At 40.7% G+C, this 8,038-nt stretch overlaps 1 long non-coding RNA gene across 2 annotated transcripts in view; it reads right to left on the bottom strand.

The window, feature by feature from the left end:
• Positions 1-6,248, bottom strand: part of LOC122435158 — a 33,378-nt gene extending 27,130 nt beyond the window's left edge. For both annotated transcript variants that reach the window (XR_006267599.1, XR_006267598.1), the window contains exons 1-2: positions 6,011-6,248; positions 2,526-2,641 (exon numbers count right to left, since the gene is read on the bottom strand). This is a non-coding gene — a long non-coding RNA (uncharacterized LOC122435158). The remainder of the gene's footprint in view (positions 1-2,525; positions 2,642-6,010) is intronic.
• Positions 6,249-8,038: the final 1,790 nt, after the last annotated feature.

Genomic DNA, 8,038 nt, shown 5'->3' with positions numbered 1-8,038 from the left:
TAATTGGGGGAAAAAAAAGTCCTTGTCAGAAGCAAACACAGGAGGGAACCAAAGAAAGCTTCTTTCCTAGTTTTCCCTTGGATGAGAGGAACACTATTGAAAACCATAGAGAAAAAAAAGATAAAATATAGTTTCCATACTCAAGAATTTAGAATCCAGAAAACTAACAACAGCAACAAAAAGAACCCATATAGACATGCAGGGTCTCTTCTGTTCTATATTTTATCTGAAGATAATACCTAGAGAACATCCTTTTCAAAGGAGATGGTCCTCCCTTCTATTCCTTCCTGCTCAATGTCCTTCCGGTGGAGATGCCAACAAGTATCCTGAATCCATCCACCCCTCTCGATCTCCACTGCCATCCCCTCGTCTGAGCCATCATCATTTTTCTCCTGGTCAACTGCCACTGTCTCCTGACTGATCTCCCACTTATACTCTGGCTCCCCTACAAGCCACACTGCAGACTGCCGTCAGATCACCTACAGCTATTCAGGGGTGTGGTAAATGACTCCCATTTCACTTTCACCTTTTCATTTGGAAACTACAAAAATCAAAAAACAGATGCAAAATAGCCCAAAGAATCCTCACATATCTTTCACCCAGATTCTCCAAATGTTAACATCTGCCATAATCACAGAATAATACTATTAATATAAATCAAGAAATTAACATTCATACAACACAATTATCTAATTGATAGACTGTATTCAGTTTCCTCCAATTGCCCCAACAATGTCCTTTTTCTGGTCTAGGATCACACCTGTCCCTTTCAGCTCCTTTAATCTGGCATAGTTCCCCAGTCTTTTTGTTTGTTTGTTTTTTGGTCTTTCATTACCATGAAACTTTTGAAAAATACTGGCTGTTTCAATTTTGGGTTTCTCTGATGGTTCATCGTGACTCAATTTAGACCATTTGTTTTGGCAAGAATGCTATAGATGTGACACTGTGTCCTTTCAGTGCATCCTATCAAGAGGCACATGATATCAGTTTGTTCCATAACTATTAATCTTAATTGATCATTTGGTTAAGGTGGTGTCTGCCGGGTTTCTCCACAGTGAAGTTACTAGCTTGCCCTTTGTAATGAATAAGCATTTTGTGGGGAGTACCTAAAAAACTACTACCCAGGAATTCACTTCTGAGTATTTATATGAAGAAAACAAAAACACTAATTTGAAAAGATATACATACCCCAATTTTCAATGCAGCAGTATTTATTAATACAATAGCCAAGATATGGAAGCAAGCTAAAGGGTCCATTGATACATGAATGGCTAAAGAAGATGTGGTATACACACACACACACACACACACACACACACGATGGAATATTACTCAGCCATAAAAGTTCTACCATTTGCAGCAATGTGAATGAGCCTGGAGAATATTATGCTAAGTGAAATAAGTCAGACAGAGAAAGACAAATACTGTAAGCTCTCACTCATACGTAGAATCTTAAAAAACAAACAAAATGAAAACAAACTCACAGATACAGAAAACAAAAGGGTAGCTACCAGAAGGGAGGAGGGTGGTGGAAGCAAAATAGATGAAGGGAATAAAGAGGTGAAAACCTCCAGTTATTAAATAAATAAGTCACATGAATGTAACATACAGTATAAGGAATATGGTTCATAATACATAATAACTGTATGGGAACAGATGGTTACTGGACTTAACCATGGCGATCATTCCGTAAGGCATACAAGTATCAAATCACTATATAGTACAACTGAAACTAACATAATATTTCATGTCAGCTATATTTCAATTTGAAAAAAAAAAGAAATCCAATCTAATGAGTAATCTAGAGTCATCTGAAACTGGGAATACTGACACATGCTAATAAAGCTTAGAAGAGAATGAAGTTTATAAATTAGAACATCAATGTATTCATTTAACTGTAAAATGGGCATTCTCTCCCCCATAGGCTCACCTACTAAGACAGTTTTCTTGTGAGCCTAGAACAGGGATCCATAAACTTGTTCTTTTTTAAAGGGCCAGAGGGTAAATTTTTTGATTTTGTGGGTCATATACTTACATCTGTCACAACTACTCAACTCCAGCATGGTGAGGCACAAGCAGTGATAGACAATATGTAAAGTGTTGCAGTAAGACTTTATTTACAAAAATAGCTGTCAGGGTCTATGGATCCCTGGCCTAGAATAAAAGGAGTAGGTGTTACATGATTCAAATGCTTGATCACATCTGGCTTCAGTATCCTGATGTGTCCATCGCTGGAGGAGATAAACCTGTATCCACTATCAGATTAGGCATGGTGCTTAGCTGTATACAGTCAACATTGGCCTTACTAGGCCTTCTTTTTTAATGTCAGCAATCCTATAGAAAGTGAAAGTAAAGTCGCTCAGTCGTGTCTGACTCTTTGCGACCCCATGGACTGTAGCCCCGCAGGCTCCTAGGTCCATGGGATTTTCCAGGCATGAATACTGGAGTGGGTGGCTATTTCCTTCTCCAATCCTACAGAATCCCACCCCATTTTAAAGCCCCAGGTATAAGAAAGCTCTACTTACCAGTAGGGGAATGCCAGGAGCCTCAGTTTACATTCTACAGCCATTTCACAGAGAAAGACTTGACCTTTTGTTAGCTTCTGGGGAGAAGAGCACTCTCCATTCTTACTTGTGTTTCCCTAGGGAAAAAATGACAGATTTGGCAATACTAATACTTAAAGGGACACTAGCAGGTAAGCACCAGGAAGAGAGATTATGTTTTAACTTAGAAAGAATCTTTTATTTTTACAAAAGCAGTGTATATTTGTTCATTGTGGAAAGTTAGAAAATAAAAAGATTAGAAACAAGAACAGACTTGTGGATACAGTGGGGGAAGGAAAAGGTGGGATGAATTGAGAGAGTAGCATTGAGACATAAAACAGATAGCCAGTGGGTATTTGCTATATGATGCAGGAAGCTCAAACCGGTGCTGAGTGGGTGGGATGGGAAGTTCAGGAGGGTGGGGACATATGTATACCTGTGGCTGATTCATATTGCTATATGGCAGAAACCAATACAATATTGTAAACAATTATCTTCCAATTAAAACAAATAAATTTAAATTAAAAATAACAAACTTTCTATTTCAATCACCCAGAAATTGTCACTATTAACAGCTAAGTATATATCCTTTCAGATCTTTTTCTAAGTATATATAATATATATATGTATTTTCTACCAAAATGACATAATGCATGTACATAATGCTTTGTAACTCTATAACTGCTTTTTCTCAATTATCAACCTTTACCATTCCATGTTAAGAAGCTTCCACTGCAGTGAACCTAAGATCCCACATGCCATGAAGCATAGTCAAAACACTTAAAAAAAAGTTTTTCATCTCATCTAAGACCCATCCATACTTATATTTGCCTACTTTCCCCCAAAATTCCCTATAAAGCTAGTCTGTTTAAATTAAAGATCCAATCTCAGATCACACATTGCAATCTAAATCTCTTTTCATTTAGAATAGTATCCTTCTTCAGGACAAGAACATTGTTTCCTGCTGCATCCTCAATACCTCTAACAGTTCTTAGAACACAGTAGTATCTGAAATATTTGCATAACTAAATCATTTATAAAAATTTAGGGGATGGGGGGTTTTTCACCCTAGAGCTTATCTCATCCACCCATCACCCTTTATCTCTATTTTATAGATAATAAAAATCAAGGCCAGAGAGGTAAAGTGACTTCCCAAGGTCACCCAACAAGTACATGTCAACTGCTTTCTATGTCTGTTTATTCTACTAAACCAGGAGTTGGCCAACTTTTTCTGTGAAGGTCAGATAGTAAATATTTTAGGTTATATGGGCCAAGAAGCAAAATCAAGAATATTATGTAGGTACTTATATAACAACAGAAAAAAACAAATTTCCATAGTTTTTTAGTGATGAAACCCAAAATATAATAATTGATTACATGGTTTTGTAATATGGTCTACTAATGAAAAAATGGAATTGACGAACTACACTTTGTTTCATTATGGTTGAGCTTGGGGTTAACAGATACACACTACTATATATCAAATAGATAAACAACAAGGACTTATTGTACAATGCAGGGAACTATATACAATATCTTGTATGTATTCAATACCTACGATGGAAAAGAATCTGAAAACATATGTATATAACTGGATCACTTTGTTGTATACCTGAAACTAACACAATATTGTAAATCAACTATATTTCAATTAAAAAAAATAATACTTTCCTCCATCCTCTCCCCAGCCTAGGTTAGGTTTCTTCTGCTCCCCACAGCACCCTGCACTCAAGTCCTTCAGAGCACTTAACACACTGTAACTGTAATTATCTGTTTCTCTACCTGTCTCCCTGAAGGAGCTATATATTAGCTCCTTGCAAAGAGTGACCATGTATTACTCATTTCAGCTCCTACATTAAAATATTAAAACAGGTATTCATTAGAGTGAAGTGAAACTAGCTAAACCAACTACCAGTCTAGTCAAATTAACATCACAACGAGATACTGACAACAAGACAAAACAAGTGTTGGTGAGGATGTGGAGAAATTGGAACCTTCATACATTTACCAATGGGAATATTAAATGGCAGCCACTTTAGAAAAGTCTGGAAATTCCTAAAGAAGTTAAACATGCAGTTATGATCCAGAAATACCACTCCTAGACCAGGGAGCAAGTGAACATGGTCCTTGCCCTCTCTAGAGGAGAGACAGAAAATGAACCCAAGCTTACTTGGCAGTGTCTTAAGTGTTATAACAAAGGTCTGCTAAGGGTGATATGGCAGCACCAGAGCAGAGCAGTGAAATCAAGAGAACTGAAAACATATGTCTTCATAGATGTTCACAACAGGATTATTCATGATAACCAAAAAGTGGAAATAAGTGTCCTTCAGCCAATAGATGGGTAACAAATGTGGCATATCTGTACCATGGAATACTATTCAGCCATAAAAAGCAATGAGGTACTGATGTATGTTACAACATGGATGGACCTGAAAAATATGTTAAGTGAAAGAAGTCATTCACAAAAGATTACATATTGTATGATTCCATGCACATGAACTGTTCAGAAAAAGCAACTACAGAGACAGAGGACAGTTTACATGGTTGCTCAGGACTAGAGGTGGGAGGAGAGATCAACTACAAATAGTCTTTTGTGAATTTAGGGGGTGGGGTGGCATGATAAAAATGCTCTAAAACTGGACTGTGGTGACAATTACTAAAGTTTACTAAAAACAAATGTACACTCAAAATGAGTGAATTTAATGGTATGCAAAATATAAGGCTCTTATACCATTAATCTATTACATTATTTCGTTTTTATCTAATTTAACTTTTGTCCTCCATGGCAAGACCTGGTAAGAATTGTGGTGAATGAAATTTCGGATGCATTTTTGTCAACTGGGGCTTCGGGTTGTGCTGACAGAAACAGCAAAGTCAGCATCTCTGAATACTGCATGATGAGGTGTGGAATCCATTTCCGATTGGGTGATCCCATTGTGTACTCTGGACAATCAGTGGCCTGCCAGTTTAAGTGTGAGTGTGCCTAGACCCCTACTCCAAGCAATAAACCTTAGTCAGGTAACAAGTTCATTTCTTGCAACTCTCAAGCCCTGTTCATAAACGGTGAATTGTTCTATTCTAGCATATCTGTGAGAATGTTAATGATTTTTGTTTGTTTGTTTGGGTGTTTTCTAGCAATTTGGTTAATGCTTACTGGGCTAGGAAGTCCTGCCAGAACAGCTGAAAGATACAAACTCCAATCGCTTCTCGGCCTTCTGGCTAAGACCAAGTGTAGTATACAAACTCCACCCCCCCAGGCCCGCCTACCCCCCTTCCCCCCACCCCGCGCCGGGATACTCCAGAGGAGAGCACATCCCTCCAAGGGCAAGAGGATGGAAGGGCACCTCTCCGATCTAAGGGAAAGGTTGGGACCAAGTCCCTCCTTTGCGTTACGGGATGGCAAAAACTGCCACAAAGTCAGGATGAGGTGTCTCCTCCCAGGGCCTCCTGGTACCCGGGAAACTCACGCTGCTGCTCCTCAGGGTCGCCAGGAGGTTACAGCGCCCCGACTTCAGCCGTTTTCACCGCTGCAGTTCCACCGTGTGGCCCGTGCACAGCGAAAGGAGAAGGTGATGGAAGAAGAAAAGCAGCCTGAGTAGGCTCGCAGCCCTCCCGTGCTCCAAGCCACGGTCCCACACGCCCCAACGCGCTGCTCCCCGACCGCTCGGCCGCCACCCCTCCCAGCACGTGCGATTGGGTCCTAGCGCCCCCTGGTAGCCGGAAACCAGAGAAACCGGCGCGGCGGACACCAGATGGTCGGAGCATGCGCGGGAGGGGTTGGGGTGGCTTCCCGTCTGCAGAGCAGCCAAATCCCAGGCGGGGTCCTCTGCAAGGAGAGGGGTCACCGGCCCCATGGTGCAGCCGCGATGTTGAAGGGAGCTGATGCTACTGCCGTTGCTTAGTTGCTCAGTCGTGTCCAGCTCTTTGCGACCCCGTGGACTGTAGCCTGCCAAGCTCCACTGTTTATGGGGATTCCCCCCGTGGCAAGAATACTGGAGTAGGTTGCCATGCCCTCCTCCAGGGGATCTTCCCAACCCAGGGATCAAACCCAGGTCTGCCGCATTGCAGGCGGATTCTCTACCATCTGGGCCACCAGGAATCCCAAGGGGAGGTGACCCAGATCCAAAGTGGAGCAGATGGAGGCTGCCTCCATCACTTCCTCAGTAATTCCCAAATGGAAAAGGGCCCCCAAAGAGGACAGAATGGCCAAATAATCTTGAACCTGGATCCCTTCAGGAAAAAAAAAAAAAAACGAATCGAATAAGGCAGATTTGTTGAAGTTGTGTTTTCTTGAAGGTCTGAAAAAATGAATTAGTGTCAACTTCACAAGGTGTTTGTGAGAATTAAATAAAATAATCCACCTAAAGGGCTTAGCAAACTGTTAAAGCTAGCTATTTAATTAGTATCTCAGGGCTTAGCAAACACCTCATAAGAAGAGTAGGTGTCATCTTTCCTCGGTATTCAGGGGAACGAAACGGTCTTGACACTACAAAATAAATGCATACCTAAGGTGAATTATTCATAAAATGTTTTGTGTATGAGAATTAAAACAGTCCATCCCCACACTCAGCCTGGACACTAAGAAACTAAACCACACAGTATTAGCTACATAAATGTGACTTTGCTAGTCCACTGTCTTCACTGACATTACTTTCCAGGAAGTTCCTCTCATCAGGAAGCTTCCACAAACCTCCTAGCCTTATACATCAGAGAGCAGACAGAATGAAAACCACAGTCACAGAAAACTAACCAAACTGATCACATGGATCACAGCCTTGTCTAACGCAGTGAAACTATGAGCCATGCCGTTCAGGGTCAACCAAGATGGATGGGTCACAGGTGGAGAGTTCTGACAAAATGTGGTCCTCTGGAGAAGGGAATGGCAAACCACTTCAGTACTCTTGCCTTGAGAACCCCATGAACAGTATGAAAAGGCAAAAAGATATGACACTGAAAGATGAACTCCCCAGGTTGGTAGGTGCCCAATATGCTACTGGAGAAGAGTGGAGAAATAGCTCCAGAAAGAATGAAGAGGCTGAGGCAAAAGGAAAACAATGCAAAGCAGTGGATGTGACTAGTGATAGAAGTAAAGTCCAATGCTGTAAAGAACAATATTGCACAGGAACCTGGAATGTTAGGTCCATGAATCAAAGTAAATTGCAAGTGGTCAAACAGGAGATGGCAAGAGTGACCTTGACATTTTAGGAATTAGTGAACTAAAATGGACTGGAATGGGTGAATTTAATTCAGATGACCATTATATCTACTACTGTAGGCAAGAATCCCTTAGAAGAAATGGAGTAGCCCTCATAGTCAACAAAAGAGTCCAAAATGCAGTACTTGGGTAAAATCTCAAAAACGACAGAATGATCTCTGTTTGGTTCCAAGGCAAGCCATTCAATATCACAGTAATCTAAGTCTATGCTCCAACACCTAATGCCCAAGAAGCTGAATTTACTGGTTCTGCAATGACCTACAAGACCTTCTAGAACTAA

The sequence above is a fragment of the Cervus canadensis genome, chromosome X (genome assembly GCF_019320065.1).
Source record: "Cervus canadensis isolate Bull #8, Minnesota chromosome X, ASM1932006v1, whole genome shotgun sequence".
NCBI lineage: Eukaryota > Metazoa > Chordata > Mammalia > Artiodactyla > Cervidae > Cervus > Cervus canadensis.
This window is presented reverse-complemented; position numbering and strand designations above follow the sequence as displayed.